Source organism: Rattus norvegicus, chromosome 11, assembly GCF_021556685.1.
Source record: "Rattus norvegicus strain SHRSP/BbbUtx chromosome 11, alternate assembly SHRSP_T2T, whole genome shotgun sequence".
NCBI lineage: Eukaryota > Metazoa > Chordata > Mammalia > Rodentia > Muridae > Rattus > Rattus norvegicus.
Window position 1 is genome coordinate 45003913 of NC_141544.1, and position 20292 is coordinate 45024204.

Below are 20292 nucleotides of genomic sequence, written 5' to 3' on the forward strand. Positions count from 1 at the left end.
CAGGAGCTGATGCAGAGGCCAGGGAGGGATGTTCTACAGAAGCTTGGGAGATGAGAATGTTGAGAAGTGCAGAAGGCCTGGGTTGTCAGTTTCAGGAGGAAGCAAAGACTCTACTGGGCCTTTTGTGTGAAGACTCTGTCTGGCCCGCTGGGGCTGAAGGGTCGGTGATTAGCAAGAGACCGTACCATGAAGAGACCTGGAGGTTCTGGAACAGTTGATGCTGGTCAGCTGGAGCTGAGACATTAGTGCTGAACAGGAAGAGACCAGCATCACTGAGGTAAAATCTTCTGGGAAGGCAGGGTCAGCACACAGAAGCTGTGTTCCAGAGGCGGCCAAGGTTGTACCTTATGTTGGCAGCTCAGCTTGGTAGCGTATGAGTCACCAGGCGGTACTGGTTTTGAAGGCATGAAGAGGTCATAGAGAGCAGCTGAGGCTTGGCACTGTGAGAGGCCAGGAGAGGCCATTGGTGAAGGTGCAGCCTCAGTGGCAGTTGAAGGACCAGGATTGAAGGGGTCATGGAAAAGATTTGAGGCTTGGCACCATGAGGAGAGCCCAGAGGAGGTTGTTAACCAAAGTGCAGCGCAGTGGCAGCAGAGTTTGGAGATGCTAATGTCACAATACTTTTCTTGGAATGACCACCAAGAGCCGCAGCAGTGGTGGAGTGGAGCGGGCCTGGCCTTAGAAGGCAAGCTGTGTGCGCACAGAGGACAGCGTCAGAAAGTGACCCAAGCCTTCAGAGGAGCCGTGGGTGTGAGCAGATCCCAGACGTTGGCCGCTGAGTTATTTACAGTTGGATTTGGGTTGATTTGATCTCATTGGGACTGTGCCCTGATTCTTACCTCTTAAATTAAGAAAGTACTTAATTTTGATTTTACAGGAGCCCTCAGTTAAGAGACTTCGAACTTTTTTTTTTTTTTTTTTTTTCGGAGCTGGGGACCGAACCCAGAGACTTCGAACTTTTAAAAGAGATTTTGGATTTTTAAGGAAACTATGGTACTTTTAAAATTATTTATATTTCAAATTATGATTTTAATATTAACATGCCAGCTTGGGGAGAAATAAGAAAGGCAAAGTTCTCACTGAAAAGTGTGTGTTTGTGTGTCAGGCTGACCAAGGGGTCAGGTATGCTGGCTGCTTCTATGTCAACTTCACACAAGCTAGAGTTAATTGAGAGGAGGGACCCTCGATGGAGAAAATGCCTCCATAAGGTCAGGCTGTAGGCAAGCCTGTAGAGCATTTTCTTAATGATGGGGGGAAGGGGCGGGAGGACAGCCCATTGTGGGTGGAGTCATCCCTGGGCTGGGCTGGTGGTCCCGGATCTCTAATGAAGCAGGCTGAGCAAGCCAGGGGAAGCAAGCCAGTAAGTAACATCCTCCATGGCCTCTGCATCGGCTCCTGCCTCCAAGTCTCCAAGTCCCCTGCCCTTTGTGAGTTCCAGTCCTGACTTCCTCCGGTGATGAACAGCAATGTGGAAGTGTGAGCTGAATAAACTCTTTCCTCCCCAACTTGCTTTGGTCATGGTGTTTCATCTAAGACAAGTTGGTGCCAGCACAGTAGGGTATTGACAGCTGTGACTGTGTTTTGGGGAGGATTATGGAAGGACTTTGGAACTTTAGAAAAGCCATTGAGTATTGAGAGCTACAGATGCTGTGGGGGAGCTTGGAGGATACGCATGTTGAAAGCGGTGCAGAGAAGGAAGGAAACTTCATAGGGAAGTTTGAGAGTCCTAAGAATCATCATGGCCCTTTGTTGTCGAGTTGAGAATCTGTGGTTCTTGTTAGCTGGGTCTGAAGAGTCAGCTGTGATTAGCAGGAGACCAGAACTGCTGAATAAAACCTTTACTAGGAACAGTTGATGCCTGGAGCTGAGACATTAGTGCTGATTAAGAAGAGACCAGCATCACTGAGGTAAAATCTTCTGGGCAGGCAGGGTCAGCACACAGAAGCTGTGTTCCACAGGTGGCCAAGGTTGTACCTCAAGTTGGCAGCTGAACTTGGGTAGGGTAAGAGTCACCCAGTGGTACTGGTTTTGAAGGCATGAAGGGGTCATGGTGAGCAGCTGAGGTGGCCCGACTGAAGTCCCTCAGGAGAGCCCAGGAGAGGCTACTGGGGAAAGTGTGGCCCAGTGGCAGCAGAGAGCCCAGAATTTTGGAGCCGTCAGTGCCACATGATGACTAGAACAGCAGCAGGGGTGGAGTGGAGCCGACCAGAGCCTGGAAGATACAGGCTGTGTGTGCTGCAAAGGGTGAGGCTGAGAAGTGACCCAAGCCTCTTGGGGGAGTCCAGAAGACCACGGGTGGCTCCCAGACATTGGACATTGAGTTGTTTACATTTTCCAAGTTTTTGCTTTGTTTCTATGAGGCTGTGCCCTGGTTCTCCCCTCTTCAGGTGAGAAGGTATTTTACTTAATTTTGAGTTTTACAGGAGCCCGCAGCTAAAAGACTTAGAACTTTTTAAAAGAGATTTTGGGTTTATTAAAGAGACTGAATATTTCAAAGAGACTGAATTGTTAATGTGTTTGAATCCGTAAGGCTGTGGGGCTTTTAAAGTTATGCCTTTAAAGTGAAGTTTTGAGGACTAATGAGAAAGAAAAGGTTGTAGCTTTACGCTGAGTGATGTCTTTGTGAATGAAACTGAAAGGGGTCAATTGTTTCAGATAGTTTTACGTCAGCTTGACTTAAGCTGGAGTCATCTGTGAGGAGGAAACCTCAATGAAGAAAATTCCTCTACAAGATCAGGCTGTAGGCAGGCCTGTAGGACATTTTCCCAGTGACTGTCTTCATCTCCGCAGTAGTAACTCTTACTCAGACTAAGACTAGTTAGTTTCCTGCCAAGCTCCTTTGTTTTCCGGAGATAGAGGTTCAGGCCTGGGAGCCTGTGGTAGAACAGGCTTACTGAAGCTCCCACTTTCCAACCGGAGGAGCGAAAAGCTGGATTCTGGGAACTCGAAAGTACCCAACAGAGGGAGGGTTTAGGGAAATCACCCTGGAAATGTGTTTCTACTGTGTGGGTTCACTCCTAAGGCCGAGTAAAATATACAAAAGAGTAAACAGTACATCTCTCTTGACAGCTGAACTAAAGAAAAAGCCGTTGCCCAGGTTCCAGACTGGTCCCTGGCCAAGGACAGGGACAGATCTCTGCCTTGGATGGTAGAGGTGCTCAGAAGTTTAGGCCTGAACTCAAGGAGTAAGAAAGCAACGTTCTCACAGGGTTTGTAAGGTCTGGAGCCTTACAATCCAGAGAAGGTCTAAGAAGTCATAAAAGATGCTCGGCGTACAGGAGGAAAAGACTGGGAATCTCACTGTGTGCAGGAAGCGGTGATTGACAGGTATCACTACTGAGATGACACGGATTGTAAAGCAGCTGGTGTAACCATGCTAGGAGATACAGAGGAGGCATTCTCGAAATGAAAGAAAGAATGAAAAGTCTTAGAAAAGAAAATGGTAGCTGTCTTAGGGTTTTACTGCTAAGAAGAGACACCATGACCAAGTCAGCTCTTAAAAAGGAAGACATTTAATTGGCTGGTTTATGGTTTCAGAGGTTCAGTCCATTATCAAAGCAGGAAGCATGGCAGTGTCCAGGCAGACATGGTACTGGAGAAGGAGGTGAGAGTTCTGGGTCTTTATGTGAAGGCAACCAGGAGAGACTGGTGTCATCAGGAGGAAACTCTTTTCTGCAGTGGGTGGAGCCTGAGCAGAGGGGGAGACCTCCAAAGCCCACCCCCACAGTGACGCACTTCAACAAGGCCACACCTCCTAATGGTGTCATGCCCTGTGGACCAAGTATATTCAGACACACGAGCCTATGCTGGCCAAATCTATTCGAACCACTACAGTCATAGAGAAGACCCAGAAGCAGGTTTTAGACATGAAATCTAATATAACAGAAGTAAAAATCTCACTGTAGTGAGAATGGAGTGAGAATGCTCAGGGGTGGGATGGAGACGAGGAATGAGTGTCCGTCACGGAGATGAAGACTTCTCCAGCACTGTTGGGGGAGGGGGGCCCAGAGGGCCACAGTTCAGGCTGGTCTGAGCCACTCAGCCAAGCTCCTGTCTCGGAGTCTTAAAAACAGGGACAGAAAAAGAAAGACAGTGATTTTTAAATCTGAATGACGCAGAGGAGAAAGATTAGAAAATAAAGACAGCTTCATGAATCTGTAAGGAAAGGCCAGTGTGTCCGACATTCTTACAAGTCTTAGAAGTGATAGGTGCTGGGAAGGCGGCTCTGTGGGTGGACATGGTTCTCAAGAGAACACAAGCACTAGAGTTCGAATCCCAGCATCCAGGTAAGCATAAGTGGCAGGGAAGGAGGATCCCAGACCACTGGCCAGCTAGACTGCTTGAACTGGTGAGCTCAGGTGAACAAGGCCAGAGAAGACCCCTGACGTCAGCCTCTGGCCTCTGGACACACATCACACCACAAGTGCTCATGGTATAAAAGGGTAGGGAGGAGAAAGAATGCAATATGTATGTAAGGAAATTAGAAGAAATGGTGCCTGGAAGTTGCCCAAATTCAGAGAAAAACACAAACCTGCATATTTTAAGGACCCCAGAGCCACAGTCAGGCATATCAGGAATGCCAATGAATACAGAAGAAAATACCCAAAGCAACCAGAGGCTAGCACATCACTTCCACGGCAACGCAACCCTAAGGGCTACACGCTTCTCTAGAAAGGACAAGTTAAAACCATACAAGCATCGATCTCAGGTTGCACTGTACTGACTAGATTATGAATTTAAGATATGGCATCCACTGCACGGTGGTGTACACCTTTAATCCCAGCACTAGGGAGGCAGAGGCAGGTGGATCTCCTGAATTCGAGGCCAGCCTGGTCTACATAGAGAGGTCTAGGTATAAAAGGGCACCTTGTTGTTATGGTCTTCACAGACTCTAGTCTGTGAGAAAGGGGTTATCAATTGCTCTCCTGTTGAAAATACTTGTGTCTCTGTGTGGTGGTGTGAATGAAAGTCGCTCACAGACCCATAGGGAGTGGCACTATTAGGAGGTGTGACCCTGTTGGAGGAAATGTGTCACAGGGGGTAGGCTCTGAGGTCTCAGGTGCTCAGGGTAGTCCTAGTGTCTCCCTGTCTTCCTGCTGTCTGCCAATCCAGATGTAGTTTCCCACAAAGTTTAACACACACCGAACATCGACTTAGAAATTCCCAGGGAGCTTACAGCGCTCGCGCTCGCGTAAGAATCAGTGCACGGATGCATATGGTGGCTCTGCTTATAATTCTCTTTTTATTTTTATTTTTATTTTTCGGAGCTGGGGACCGAACCCAAGGCCTTGCGCTCGCTAGGCAAGCGCTCTACCACTGAGCTAAATCCCCAACCCCACTGCTTATAATTCTCAATAGTGAGAAATGACCTACACACCCTTCAGTGAGTTAATGGTAAATTAGCCGTGGTGCGTTCTGCAATGAGTGATAAGCTACAGGCTCATGGGTACTACCTGGATAAGCCTCTGAGACAATGCTGCGTGTCATTCAATCTCTCTGTAATGACAGGGAGAACGAACCATCTCGGGAGCAGGAGGTCCGTGAAGACTGTTGACCCTTTTTCCTCACTCCTGTCCTGGGTCCCTGAGTTCTAATTACTAACCACTTGGAAAGGGTGTATTGACCCTGGATTTAAAGCTTTGCCCTCTGCTCTATGTGGAGGCGGTTTCTTCTTCCCTTAGGCCCCGAACCCAGGGCACTGGATGGCATCTGGTAGGCATTTGGTTAACTCAGTGAATAAAACCATAACAGGCAACCGCTAAGCCACTACAGTGACCCGAGAGACCCCAAAATGGAAGGGTGGATACCTTTTACCTAACCAACCTGTGCGCTGGTAATTAGAACACAGTGCTCTCCCAGGATTCGCCTAGTGTTTGACGCACTACTGTGTTCTGTGGCACCTGTGGCTCATGAGTTCAGAGACTGATTTGCTAAGAAGTCACTGACTCCTCTCTCGGGCCTACTGATAATTAAGAGCCAGATGAAAGCCTGGCTCTCTCCTCCTCCTCGTGTCTGTCTCCTTCATTGTGGTCACATGCTTAGCTCTGAGGTTGGCAAGCTAATCATTCAAGATGCACCCGTCTCATCTTCAAGGCCAAATGGGGACTTGGCTTTGGATTCCAGGATGGACAGTTCTTCAAAGGGCAGACATCCCTCTGCAACAAAAACCCCCTTGCCCCCCCCCCCCTGCAACCAAGATAGTTATCCACAGGGCAAGGTCTTCCTCTGGATCAGAAGTGATCATCTTGTAGAAACCAGATTCATCCCCTTGACCAACAAAGGCAGAGATAAAGACTTCCTCACACCCACCCAGGCAGAACCAGAATTGAAACAGTGACGAACCACACTACACTCTGAATGAGATTGCTTAATTATGCACACTTCTTGTGTCTAGCCACAGTTCTTTCCTTAAACCTAAGGTTCACCTCAGTACCCCGCTGGCAATGAACTCAGGGACATGCTTATAACTTGTGCCTCTGCCCGGTGTAGATCACGTCTGAAAACTCCCCTTCCTCCGCTCGACTCTTCACCGGACAGGCCTCTTATGGTAGCGTACTGTGAACAGTGGTTGAGCCTGGCCTGCTGGAACTACTCGTGTCTAGGCTTTAGTCCTTAGAATTCCAGTCACACCTGCCTGTACCACCTCTGAACCTCTCTCCAGCTTCTGTCCTATAGTGGAAACATAATTGCACACAAGTCTTTTCTCCCAAAGCATAGGAGGTAGGTAACCGGTATTAAAGTACATAGTGGAGTTAGGGTTTGCGATTTGTGACAAGACGTAATAAGCATCATTTAGGCTTAGCATGGAGTCTGCCGGGAAGGAACAAACTGGCCAAGTGCTACAATGTATTCCATGGGAGGAAAGTCAGGTGTGGGGATGGTGCTACAGTGACCTGGAAACTAAAGTTGTTCTTAGAAGCAGAAGACTTCTCAGCCCAGCCAGGAGTAAGGACGCATGGAGAACTAGGTCAGCAGAGGGTTCTGGAAAACTGTAGAGACTGGGTTGCTATTCTTTACTGGCTCTACCACGTCTTGACAATCTTTTTGCTGGCCTCTGAGGAGGCTGTTACACACATATAAACAAAAGATTGGGGGAGGTCAGTGCCCTAGCTCAAGTCAAGTCCAAGTTGGCCTTGAGAGGCAGACAATTTTCCTCTGGTAAAGAAAGAAAACCATTGCTAGTAGACTGTGTTGAGTGCTGCCATGATGGCCTTGAAGGCTTTATAAACCTGTCACACCAGATGCCATTCAAACATTTTCCTTTCTTCTGAGGGCTTTGATGGCAAGCTTGAGGAAATGTCTCTGGTGTTTCTGTCACATTTGGTTGTCCTTTTGCAAGTTAATGCAGACGCATGACCATTCCTTCTGTGGTAGACATTCTCCTGCTCCATTTTGCTGACCTTGGCACCTCTCTTAGTATACAGCCGTTGGGCCATTACAGGGGAGTCTTTCCAAGGCATTTCTCAATGGCAGTCCAACTCTTACCTTCAGCTCAAAGGGCATACAGTTGAAAGGAAGACTGTGGGGATAGTCTGGCCAAGGGACACCCTTGAGAGTGAAAGGCTGCAATGTCCTCACTGGCAGGTACCTGACATCTTCTGTATTATGGTGCACTGAGATGTCAGAGACTCGTGACTTGCAGGAAGGCACACATTTACACAAGCAGGACATGGTGCTTCTTCTGGAGTCAGTAGCCAGGGAAATCCCTGTGCTAAGGATGTGTTCTTGAACATCCTGCTTGCTGGGAAATGTTCTAGGGTTCCCGTGGAAAATGAGCAGGATGGCTTCCCTGCTGCTTAGTTAGTGTTTCACTGCTGCGAACAGACACCATGACCTAGGCAAATCTCATAAGGACAACATTTAATTGGGGCCAGTTTACAGGTTCAGAGCTTCAGTCCATTATCATCAAGGTGGGAACATGGGAACGTGCAGAGAGGCATGGTGCAGGCAGAGCTGAGAGTTCCACATCTTCATCTGAGGGACACTAGGATGAGGGTCTTAAAGCCCATGTCCATAATGACACAACACATTTCCTTCAACAAGGCCACACCTACTCCATCAAGGCCATACTTCCAAATAGTGCCACTCCCTGGACCGAGCATACTCAAACCAGCATACCTGCCTACACAGAACTCACAGTGGGCAGGGAGAAAAGCCACGGGAAAACAAGAGGACACCAAGAACACACACAACCCTACCAATTCTACTCCTCTGAGCGCAGTGAAGGGAGTGCACAGGAAGCTGAGGTGCAGTGGATAAGCACCTCAGAGATCTTGCTGATTTCCAACTAAGTCAACCTTCAGATTTGGATCTCTGTACCCATTTCTTGAGGAGAGAGGCATGTGGGTCTGCCCTGATGAGGAGGTTCTGGCCATGGGTGCTTGTGGCACTGTCACATCTGCATCCGCAGGAAGAAGAAATGGGGGACCATGTTGGTATTCAGCCTGCTTTCTTCTCTTTATTCAGGACCCCAGCCCATGGAAAGGCGCCAGCCACACAGGAGCTGCCCCATGTGCGTGTCCAGAGGTTTGTTTTCATGGAGATTCTAAATCCCACCATGTTGACAATCAAGGCCACAGTGTCCAGGTCCTAGAGCACTTGCAGGGTTGTCCACTGTCCCAAGGTCGCCTGGGACTGAGACATTTCTGTAACAGAGGAGGCAGTCCCTCACTTCCCAGCACACTGGTCACCTGTGGGAGAGCTTAGCCTCTCTGCTTTATGACTCTGTGTGATGAGAGCTGACATGGAAACCATAACTGTGCTCATTACTTTCTTCCTCTCCAGTCTCTCCTGTCTTCACAAACAGGTTAATTCAAAAGACAGAGCTAACGTCGTATGACACCAAATGTGTTCAGTCACTGGACAGCTAAGCTCCTACTTCAGGTCCTTTGGGATCTACAAAGTCAGGAGGGGTGAGGAGACCAGGGCACAGCTGTCAGATGGAGTGGTTTGTGAAGGTGCAGGGCGACTGTTGTCTGCTGAGGCTCGGTCTGAGGGACTGAGTGGGAGGTGGGTGAAACAGAGGTGGGGAAGGCGGGCGAGGCTGCTTTCTGCATTTTTATTGTTCTTTGGATGAGCAGTACCAGCAAAAGGCTCTGAAGGAGAGTAATTTTCTCTGCCTTTGAAATAAATTAAAGGCAAAGCCGACTCCCCTGTCACATGCATGATCGCTTCAGCGAGATGGTATTCCTTTTTTGTCTTTTAACAAAGATGAGTGAAGCTCTGGGGTACAGAGGCCTCTGTTTTTATTAGAATACATTTTTAAAAATGTGCACGTGTGCACCTAGGCACACTTACCTGTTAATGCAAATGCAGAAGCTAGAGGCCAATGCTGGGTGTCCCCTCTGTCATGGTCTACCTTATCTTTTGAGATAGGCTCTCTCACTGAACCCTTAGCTCACTGTATTTGCTAGACATTGCAGGCCAGCAAAGCCTAAACCCACAGCATCTGACTGGGACACATCCCTCCCAGCCCTGGGCTACAGATGCACACGGCTGTGCTTGGCTTTTACATGGGTTCTGGAGATCTCAGCTCAGGTCATGAGCCATCACCCCAGCCCCTTGAATATTTTTATTCAAAGTGTAGCAGGGGGCAGTGGAGGGGTGGAGTGTGGGAAGTAGAAACGTGAGGCGTGGGGCAATGGAGAGGTGAGGTGGGGGTCAGTAGAGAGATGGAGTGTATCAGTGGAGGGGTGAGGTGGGGTGAGTAGAAAGATGGGGTGTGTCAGTGGAGGGGTGAGGTGAGGAATGTGGAGGGGTGAGGTAGGTGGAGGGTAGAGAGATGCAGGGAAGGTGTTAGAGGTGCAGCCCATGACTTCTCATGTTCTAGGCAAGAGCTCCATTACTGACCTACAGCCCCGGCCACCTTTGGATATAAAAGTGATATCCACTCAGGATAAACCACACTTCAAATTTTGAATGTCTTCTCCGAGGCTAATGGACTCTCGGAGTGCTGAGCAAAAGCAGCAAGCGGTCGCTCCCTGTCAGTCCCGGGCGACCCTGCCACAGTAGCCTCTGTATCCAACAGTTAATGTTCAGTAGCCCAATGCTTTCAGCCCGGTCAGGTCCCGCATGCTGCCTGCGGAGCGCACTAATGCTGAGTGCCTACATAACCTCTGTATCTTCCAATACAGTGGTAAGCAGACGGCGGAGGCTACCCAACGATTTTGCATATAGCAGCCTTTCTGTCACATGATTTAGTTCAACTCTGGTTGTTTCCACGAGGCCTCCGTGATGCCGTGAGCTTTACATTTGATCCCTGCGGTCAGGATCCTGTGATGTGCACTGTGATGTGTATGGAGCAAGATGTAGTAGTTCAGGCCGTGCTGCTGTGCTAAGAATGGGGCCAGGGGCTGCAGAAGTAACTCCATTGCCAAAATGCTTGCTATGGAGCATAAAGACTTGGTTTGAAACTCTCTCTCTCCCCCTCTCTCTCTTGCACACACACACACACACACACACACACACACACACACACACACACACGACTGTGTGCACCTGCAATCTCCATGCTGGCAACAAAGAGACAGGGAGGAGGACCCCTGAGTCTTGCTGGCTAGCCACACTTGCTAATCAGTGAGCTCCGGCTCCACTGAGAGATCCTCATCTCAGGGATGAAGGTGGCAGGGGCTGGAGAGAAGGCTCAGCGGCTAAGAGTACATGCTATTTTTGCAGAAGCTCTCAGTGTGGTTCCCATTACCTCAGTGGGATGGCTCACACGGGTCTGTGATTCCAACTCCAAGGAATGCAGGGCCCCCTTCTGGCCTCTGTGAGCACCTGCCCCCATGTGCACAAATACACGTGCATACACATCCATGTGCGCACATACACACACACACACACACACACACACACACACACACACACACACACACAATCGGAAACTAAATCTTTAATAAGATGAGGAATGATAAAGGGTACCACAAAGGTTAGTCTCCGGCCTCCACACACTCATACCCTTTGTGGCTATTGCGTGGCTTTCTCCTCCATGATCCCTTTGTTGAATGTGGCTCTGCATATAGCTTCATGCATTGCATATCTTATTAGCTCTCCATCCAGTGGTGTATGTTTGATAGGTCTGATGGTTGGAATGTGCTTGGCCCAGGGAGTGGCACTATTAGGAGGTGTGGCCTTGTTGGAGAAAGTATGTCACTGTAGGTGTGGGCATGGGCTTTAAGACCCACCTCCTAGCTCTCTGGAAGCTGGCCTTCTGTTTGCTTTCGGAACAAGATGTAGACCTCTCAGCTCCTCCTGCACCATGCCTGCCTGGATGCTGCCATGTTCCCACCTTGATGAAAATGGACTGAACCTCTGAACCTGTAAGCCATCAACAATTAAATGCTGTCCTTATAAGAGTTGCCTTGGTCATGGTGTCTGCTCACAGCAGTAAACCCTAAGCTAAGACAATATGTAATGAGCCACTGGCCACCCTCAGACACTCTGGAATGACCCTGACCCATGCCTGCTGGATTTAGTGGACTGGGGATGTTTCCAGACTTCCTCTTTGCCAGCTGGTTTCTTTTCTAACTTGCAGACAGCTGACCTCCCTCTGGACCTCTACCATATCCTCCTGCCTCAGAGCTTTCTCCTGATCATTCCTAATGTGAACCGAAGTTCTGTGAAGACTATAGTGAAGATTATGCAGAGTGATGGGCTGGTTAGAGCTTTTGTGACAGAAGAGAGTTGGAATGTTGCAGCTCCAGAGTCAGAATTCTCTTGGGCTTCAGCGCCCTTGCTCCATACTTGTCACTCATCTCTACATCCTTCCTGTCATCAGGAGTCGAGGGGAATCCCACCAGTGTCACCAGGGAAGTTGCGATTCCCTCTAAGGGTTGTCTTGTTCTTAAAAATATTTAATGACGAACCCAGAAGGAAGCATGGGAACCATTTTATTAGTGTTTAAAAGAAAACTCCCAGGACAGCAAGCTGTAAAGCTCGGTGGCTGCCTGGAGGAGGAAAACGGGGGAGGGAAATAGAAAACACCATGTGCTTGAGTGAAAGCCGACAGGGAGGTCACAAGCAAGCAGCTATGTGGCAGCGTGGGAGCCAGCCATTAAAGAAAAAGCAAGACCAGAGAGAGAGATAGAAGGAAAAGTCACACTTCTCCGAGTAGCTCAGAAAGTGCGGATGCATGAAGCTATGTGGCTGTGACCCTGAGAGCACACACTCGTGGAGCCTGGATTCCGGGAAGGAAAACCGTGTTACCTCCTGGTGGATCTGCCTTTCTGGGATGGGAATCATCTTCCCTCCCTCAGGTCACTCGAGTGCCCAGATGAAACGTGAGGCTACCACCCATTCCCTTGACCAGAAGAAAAAAGGTTTTCTCTCCGTGGGCCTGTAGTGTGAGTGGGGCATTTTAACTAGCACCTTGACTTTGGAATGTGAAACATCAAGGGGATCATCACTACCTTCTACCAGCCTCGAAGCTAAGCTCAGCATGAGACCCACAAGAGAGTCCTCCACTTTCCTGTAGGCCGCCAACCCAACGCTGCCACAGGAGTGTTCGAGAATGCTCTGGTTCCGACCATCTTTTATTCTGTGACTATTAACGTGATTGTTAACATAGTCATGCCACAGGGGAAACACGCCACTCCTGACAACTCTGAGTCTCCGTTCCAGAGCCATGGTGACTCGTGTAACAAACCATCTCGCACTCCCTTCGGAGTGAGAGCTGTTTTGTACTGAGGAAATAGATGGTGGACAACACCAGAGTCTGGAGCAGTGGGGAAGGAGACCCTAGAATCTTAAAGTTATGTAAAATCTGGAGTCAGCATTTCGATTAGCCATGCTCTATAGACCAATGTGGTTTGAACGCTGAATAGCTGGTGTTTAAAATAGATTTTTCCTTTCTTTCCAGAGTGTGGACAAGGGCCAGTAAGTGGCAAAAAATAACCACATGCATTTCTTGGACTCTCCATTCTCACCCCTAAGGGTTTTCTTGTGTAGGAACCAACGATTTCTTGGATGGACATGCTGGATGGACTGGTCGATATTTTAGGGTTTGGAGAACTTTGGATTCTTGGCCCATTTCTGGTGTTTTTCTAGTGTAGTAGGCAAATGGTAGGACCAACAGGCAGAAAGCCCATTCACACCGCCAGCTCTGGATTCTTTGTGAGCGACCGAGCCACGGTGGGTGGCTGGCTTGCATACTTCCCTCTGTTTTAGGAGATAATGTGGTGACCACAGACATGGTGTCTAACCATGGTCTTCTGAAAAGCAACTAGCCCTCTGGGCTTACTGGCCAGTGTAGCAGGGCAGAGGCAACTTCTGCTATCTGCCTGCCAGCACAGCCCACCAAGGGGGTAAACCTCAGTTGCTGGTGGAGGAGGAACAATCGCCCCATTGTCAGACCTTTCTTCTACTTTCGTGCAGAGGCTGGGAGGCTTTGTTACACAGTTGGAGGCTCTGTGGCGAGAAGCCTCTGCTCACCCGTGCACTTGTACGGCTCCTTGCATTGGAAAATTCCATCCTTTAATGCTGGGATTATATGAATCAGAGCGCACTTCATTTGCTGCAAGCCTGAGAAATAGCCCGAGAGAGGGATAGAAGATAGCGTTCCCTCACATAAAGAGAGGATTGAATGAAGCCAGTGAACCGCAGAGCCAGCAGGTCACAAGCCCTCATGGAGGCAGTTAAACCTTCCTGGGCTTCCTGTGCTGGGAGCAACAAATTCACCTCTTCAAAATGAAGTATCTCAGACCCGCTCTGTATTGCTTGAGTTGGGCAGACAAAGCCTTTGAAGACTCATTGTGCTTTCTGGACTTTTGTGTATTTCTGAATTTTTCAGCAACTGAGAGTTTTTAGAGAGTGTTTGAATAGCATTCTCCTTCAGCAGTTCCAGGAGCTCTGGGCTGGTGTAAGACTGGGAAGGAAGGCTGCTCGACTGAGCATGCCCAGACTTGGTGGCAGCTCATCTGTGAGCTGAGCCGAGGACTTTAACCTTCACTGTGTTTCCAGCAGCCTTTATTCTTAGCTCTGTGATCTTCTGTCCCTGTCCAGAGTGGATCCTCTGTAAAGCACTGGGAACCTGAGTACCATGGGGGAGTGCATCCTCACCATTTGGTAAATGGTCTCATGGCCATCTGCACTTTCTCTGATGATGCCCTTCCTCTCATCAAAGTCTGTCCCTCGGGGGAAAATGACTTTGGACATCAGAAACCTAGTGTTTGAGAAAGGATAGCAACAATTATGCTAAATTTTGGTTTTTCATTTATAGAGATGAACAAATGGATACAAATAGCAGTTGGTATTTTAAGCCCACATATCAGGATTTTAGACATGAAGTCATGAGGGCGGTCTTTGACGCCCCAGCCTGTACTTAATTTCAGCCTAATCGTTAATCTGAGTGTCAAAGCACTGTGATAAGGGTGAGTTTTACTGATTTCTTCCTCCTCCTATCTGGTGGCCCTGACATGGTGGTCATGAAGTTTGTTTATGCATGGTTTCCTAGGTGCTAAAAAAGTAGAACTTTCTAGAAATGAGGTATATAGGCATACTATAAGACTGAAGGATTTCAGAAGCACAGTCCTGGCACTTGATCTTAACCTTCGTGTTTGGTTAAAATTTTAAATATATCGCATATGTAGCAGTGGCCCTTGTATTGGTTGCCTTCTCTGTGAATCAGATTCCAAACTAAATTTTAAAAATGCTGAAACGGGTGGCCATAGACATCAGTGCACGTGTTCTAGAACTCTAAGGTCTCCAGCCAGCCCTAACTGTCCCACAAATGTCTGAATCTCTCATGGAGACCATAGAAGATCCCTAAGCTTTGTCAAACTCAAGGACATCTCTGAGCAGGTGGGATTTGGGGACGACACTAAGAACAAAACCAAAGAAAATGCCTTCCCGATGATTCCCCAAATGGCAAATCCTTCAGGCCTTCCACAGCACTTCTAGACCTAAGTATAACTGAACTGTGAGTGACGGGATTTGGTAGGGGTGGGGGTGGGGATGGGGCATCCCAGGGAAAGTGTGAGCCCTATTCTCCAGGCCTGGTATCTGCCTGGAGGTGAACACAGAACTGAGCCAGGGCAGGCTGCCTCCCCCTCGTGACCTCTCCCCGGAAAGGTGGTATGGATTGGCCAGGGTAAGTGTCGGGCTATTAAGGATCCAGAACATTCTGTAATTGTCTGACCCAGGTCAGTGGGTCTCACCTGGGTGGGGGATCTCCTCTAGGTAACTCTTCCAGTAGGAAGGGTATTTGGTGATGGCCGTTGTTGGGTCCCTGTAGTTGATGTCTATGTGAGGTGAGAGCAGGCACAAGATAAAGCAAGGCCTGTGATTGGGCAGTGAAAAAATAAGGTGAGGCAGAGTTTTTTAAGGAAGAAGAGAGGAAAGAGGAGAAGAACCAAGATGGAGGAAGAGAAGGATGGCCCAGATCTGTCTGGCTTTAAGGAGCCACAGATAGTTATGAATATTTCATAAGGGGTGGAGTTTTATAGGACAATTCGTCTCATCTAGGTGGGCAGTTTATTTCATTATCAATTGGTTGTGAGTTTATTGTGCGGACGTTTTGTGGAATGAGAATTTAAGATATAAATCTGATTGCTAAATTACAAGCTTATTGGGTTTTAATTTTAACGGGAGCTGTGACTATAACCACAGCGGGCGGATGCTGGGCATGTGAGCAGAGTCCACAGCTAGAGTTGAAAGAGGCTGCTGCCTGGTTCAGAGAGTAGCCAGAGGCAGTGGGATGGAGTTTGGAAACTTAGCGAATCCGGTTGAGAGCTTTGCTCTTTAAGATGAAACTACCCCGCAGATGCCATGTGGCCCAACGGAGCCAGCAGTAGCGTGGGATGGTAGTTTCCTTTCTTAATATTTACCGCTACAGGCCCCGCCCCAGGTCTCCAGGTCTGAAGGGCCCCGCCCCAGGTCTCCAGGTCTATTGGGAACTAGGTCTTTAGCCCTTTCTTTTGTATCCAGGCTCACACTTTGGGGCCTTTGCTGCTGATTCTCATTCTCATCCACAGACAGAGCCCCAGAAGCACAAGATCACTTGAATATCTAGGAGGTAAGGATGAGAGCGGTTGGCCTGGCGTAGCAACCACGTGCTTTGGCGCGCCCCGAACCTTGGAAGTTAGCAGTCTGGAACGTGGCCGTTTTCCTAAGACTGGTGGATTGGCTCCCGCGCCAACTCATGTGGCGTATTAATTAAATCATGAATTTAGCTGAAATACTGTTGCGTCACAATGGAAAGGAGCAGGCCTCACTGCTCTGGGAGAATTAACAACCACTCCAAACAGGATAGAGCTGTACCGAGAACATCATTAAGGAAGTGAGCAAAGAGAGGTCGAGTCAGCACAAGAGAAGTTACTGCGATTCTGGGGTCTATAGCCATTGTCTTCAGAATGCCAGGGTTCCCTATTCTGTAAGCACCGTGTTAAGTGTGGGCCTGGACTGTTACCTTCTTTTCTGGGAACACATCTCCCACCAGCATGGGCAAAGAATTCTAAGTTGGCAAGAGTCGCAAAGGAAAGGGGGAGGAGTAAGGGGACCCAAGAGGGTATGGGTATGTCTGTCTGTCATCGAGAGCATGGGCAGAAGGTGAGGGAACGTGGGCTTTGAGAGATGAGATGTAACTGAACATGGACAGGTTCACAATTCTCCCTGACATCAGCAGAAGCAAGGAAGGAAGGCAGATAATTACTGACCAGTGTCTGGGCCAGGCAGGGGCTGCTGGCCTGGACCCCTGTATCTACTCACCCACGCCCCTTAGCCCCACCCCATGTCGCCTGTCTTCCTGTCATCTCTGTGGCCCGGGATGGCCCAGCGATCAATGGTATACTGAGATGAGCTGAACCCACTCTGTCTTCCTCCCTAGAGATGATTTGAGGAGAACTCAAAGCGGTTTTCAAGCCAAGAAGGAAAGGACGCTGTTGGCTTTCTGTTACTGTAACAAAATGCCTGAGATAAATTCAGTAAAGGAAAAGGTTGACTCTGCCAGAGTCTCAGAGGTTTCCATTCGTGGTCACTTGGCCCTCCCATTTTTGGGCACTTGACAGCCTAATAGAGTATGGTGTCAGAGGCTGGGAAAAGGCAACAGATCGAAGGATGGGCTCCCAGCATCCCCTTCGAGGGGACGTGTTCAGGAAACTAACTTCCTTACATTAGGCTTTATCTCTTAAAGGTCTCATAACCTCCCAGTGCCTGCAGCTTGTGACACTCAGGACTTGGGAGGGCACTTCCGAAGCACAGCAAAAGGGGCTCAGGGCTGCCCCCCTAGTGCTTCTCACATTCACAAATAAGCCTCCTCCGGCTAGCTGTGTGGTACACACATTTCTTTCACTTTTTTGACACGCTAATTCGGCCTTTTCTGTTTCTGCATAATACAAGTCATAAGAGCCGACAGCTGAACGGCTCTGCTCAGAGAGAGGCAAGGTAGCCCTAATGGAATTAATTAATCGAATACGACTGTCCAACAAATGGCTCCGTTATACCCAAGAGGGCCCGTGACTTAATTACTGATGTCGCTTATCTTCCTATTCATACCTCAGCAATAAATGACTAATTCCTCATTAACGCTGGGTCATCTTCCAGAAGGAAGAAAGCAGGGCAAAAATACCAGGAAGTAGGTGTGTGCGCTGCCTTTGTTTTCTCTCTCGTTGTCCCGGGGACTCAGACCAGAAGACTCTGCTAATTAGAAGGGCACTTAAAGCACCCCATTCCTGTCCAGTCTCAGAGAGAAACCCTACTGAACATGCCCCCGTCTTGGGAAGAGATGAAGGGGCGAGAGTCCACAAGGGAAGAGGGTGTCTTTCCTCCAGCTGGAAGGACAGGACGGAGGCCATTTGCAGAGGTCCCGCCTAATCCGAGTCTTGGTTAGTTTGAAGGGAATGGCCTTCAGTGCTCCAATTGTCCCCAGGAGATCAGGGGCTAATTAACAAGGGAACAGGTGCGAATAGGGCCTGGCTTGATCTGGCCAAATTAATTGCTGGAATTGGCCTTGTGTTTGGTAACTGGAACCAGCAAGTTTACTCCAGCTGGATACAGCTAATCCCTAGCTGCTCTGTAGCTTCCTTGAAAACACACCAAACTCCTGGAGAACACAAACAGAGGGATTTGCAGCCATGGTTAAAAACACATCCTTGCCTGGGAAAGACTGGGAGCCACTGCAGTCGCAGACACTAGCCCAGGGCCTGGTACTGCCTAGCTTAGGCCTGTGGCAGTCACAGAATTGTTACTAGGGGTCCCTCATTCTCAAAAGGCACCCCAGTTTGGACATCTACTAAATGGCTACTGGATGCTGGTGTTAGCCTTTTCTCTTTCTTTACCAGAAGAGTGTTGTTATAGGATTAATCCCTGGCACCTGTGAACAGGACTTATGTCCTCTCATTTCTGTTCCTGGGGTGAAAACCCCTTACCAAAGCAACTTAGCAGATAAGGAGTTTATTCTACCTCACAACTCCTGTCATCATCCACGGCTGTTGGGAGGCCAAAGTAGGAACTTCAAAACAGGGGAAACTCCAGTCAAGAGTACAGACAGAACGCATACATGCCTAACTACTATTTTCTCCATTTTGTAAACAGTCCAAGATCCAAATCAAGGGAATGGTGTCACCCACAGTGGGCAGAATCTTCTCACATCAGTTAATATAATCAAGACAATCTCTCACAGACAAACCTAATCCAGACATTCACTCACCAAGTCAGGCTCTCTTTCCCAGAGATTCTAGATTGTGTCAAGTTGACAATTAAAACTGATGATCACAGATCTTATTTGGAAATGGGGTCTCTATAGACGAAGCAAGATGAGGTCTTAGGGTGGTCCCTATCAAGTATGACCAGAGGGAATAAGGACTCAGAGAAAAACCATAGGAACATGAAGGCTGACAACAGTGATGCCTTTAGGGGCCAAAGAACACCAGTAAACCACCGAGGTCCAGGGAAGGAGCCTGGAACAGATTGTCCCTCTGGTCCAACCCTGCTATCATCTTGGTCTCAACTTCTGACCTACAGAACTGAAACTAAAATACCTATTGTTTAAGTGGCCCTGTCCAAGTACTTTGTCCAAATAGCCTTGGCAAACCCATCCAGGTAGGATCTGGTTTCAGAGTGTCTGATATCGTGCTAATTACTCCTAGTTTGTATCTCGATAGTCCTGGGCCACCCGGTGACAATGACTGGTGCCTGACATTTGGGCTGAGGAAGCTGGTCAGTGTTAGATCGAAATATCGGATGTGTCACCTCCATGCTGCTGGGCTCTGGGAATAGCATAATGTAGGTACCTCAAGGTGACAGCAGGCTGAAGGAAGGGAGGGTTGTACAGGTGACCTTGTGCTCAGGTCGTCATAATGCATATGTCAGTGCCTGCCTCCTGCCACCCTCCAGATGGGGATGTGAGGTGTGGGGTGGTACAGTGCAGAGAAGCCCCCTGAGCTCCTCTGGGAGGATTCTGCTTCCTGAGGAGGGAAAGCTCAGCAAGGGCTACCTGGACAGAAAGACAGGAAAAAAGAAAGACATGTTGTAGTACTGGGGTAAGCGGAGGCAGAGTCTGCTTCACTCAGAGTCACCCAGCTGCCTCAGCAGAGAATGCACCTGCATATTCCGTAGGGTTTCCCATTCTCTCTTGTGCTTCATGGCCTCAGTCATCAAAAGACTAATTACTGTCTGCAGACCATACATCAGGCCTGACTCGGGGATGGAGATGGACTGAAGAACCTCCAAGTAAGAGTTGTGGTCCAGGGCAGGGACATGAGGGTCCACACCTAGACCAAAACTGCCACCTCTGAGCAGGAGGAGTTTAGGGAAGCAGAGATACCTTGGGGAACCCCAAAGGGAAAAAGCTACATATGGTTCCCTGAAGGGAAGAGAGGGATGGGGGCATCCAAAAATCTGAAACCCTGGTTCTGAAGGGAGCTATCTTGATCAGCGATCTACCCAGCCAAGAGTTTCCATGGAGTCAGGCATGGACGGGCCATCAGTTACACCCCAATCCATAGGGCCATGGCATTTCCTAGGCATAGGACAGCAGAAGGGGGCACAAAAGAGAGTGAGGCTTTTAAGGTGGGTTTCTCGGTCGGATACTGAATCAGTTTCTCTTCTGTTGCTGGCCCCTATTGACTTTAGGTATTGGGGTCTGGCAGACCCAGGGCAAAGTATTTGGGTAGGATGAAACTGGGCTTTGATTTCATAGCCACAGCACAGATTATATAAACACATGGGTCTGTGTTTCAAAATGAAAAAATTAGCAATAATTCAGGTTCCTGTAGCTTCTTTCTGTCCAAACCAATCCTGAAAATCCACTTTTGGAAGATCCTTACATGTCAGCAAATCAGAAACATACGGGTTTAATTT

General features: G+C 48.6%; 2 long non-coding RNA genes across 3 annotated transcripts; one reads left to right on the forward strand and one right to left on the reverse strand.

Annotated features, from left to right (window-relative positions):
- Window positions 1-12515: 12515 nt before the first annotated feature.
- On the reverse strand, window positions 12516-16240 carry LOC148002531 (uncharacterized). Its single transcript, XR_015633314.1, has 2 exons — window positions 15928-16240; window positions 12516-14158 (listed from the first exon to the last, which is right to left on the reverse strand). It is a non-coding gene; the product is annotated as an uncharacterized LOC148002531 (long non-coding RNA).
- On the forward strand, window positions 14705-16938 carry LOC148002532 (uncharacterized). 2 transcript variants are annotated; one of them, XR_015633310.1, is made up of 4 exons: window positions 14705-14914; window positions 14989-15085; window positions 15969-16366; window positions 16820-16938. It is a non-coding gene; the product is annotated as an uncharacterized LOC148002532 (long non-coding RNA). The 2 variants fall into 2 exon arrangements; XR_015633311.1 differs by having other exon boundaries at window positions 15969-16009.
- The last annotated feature ends 3354 nt before the right edge of the window (window positions 16939-20292 follow it).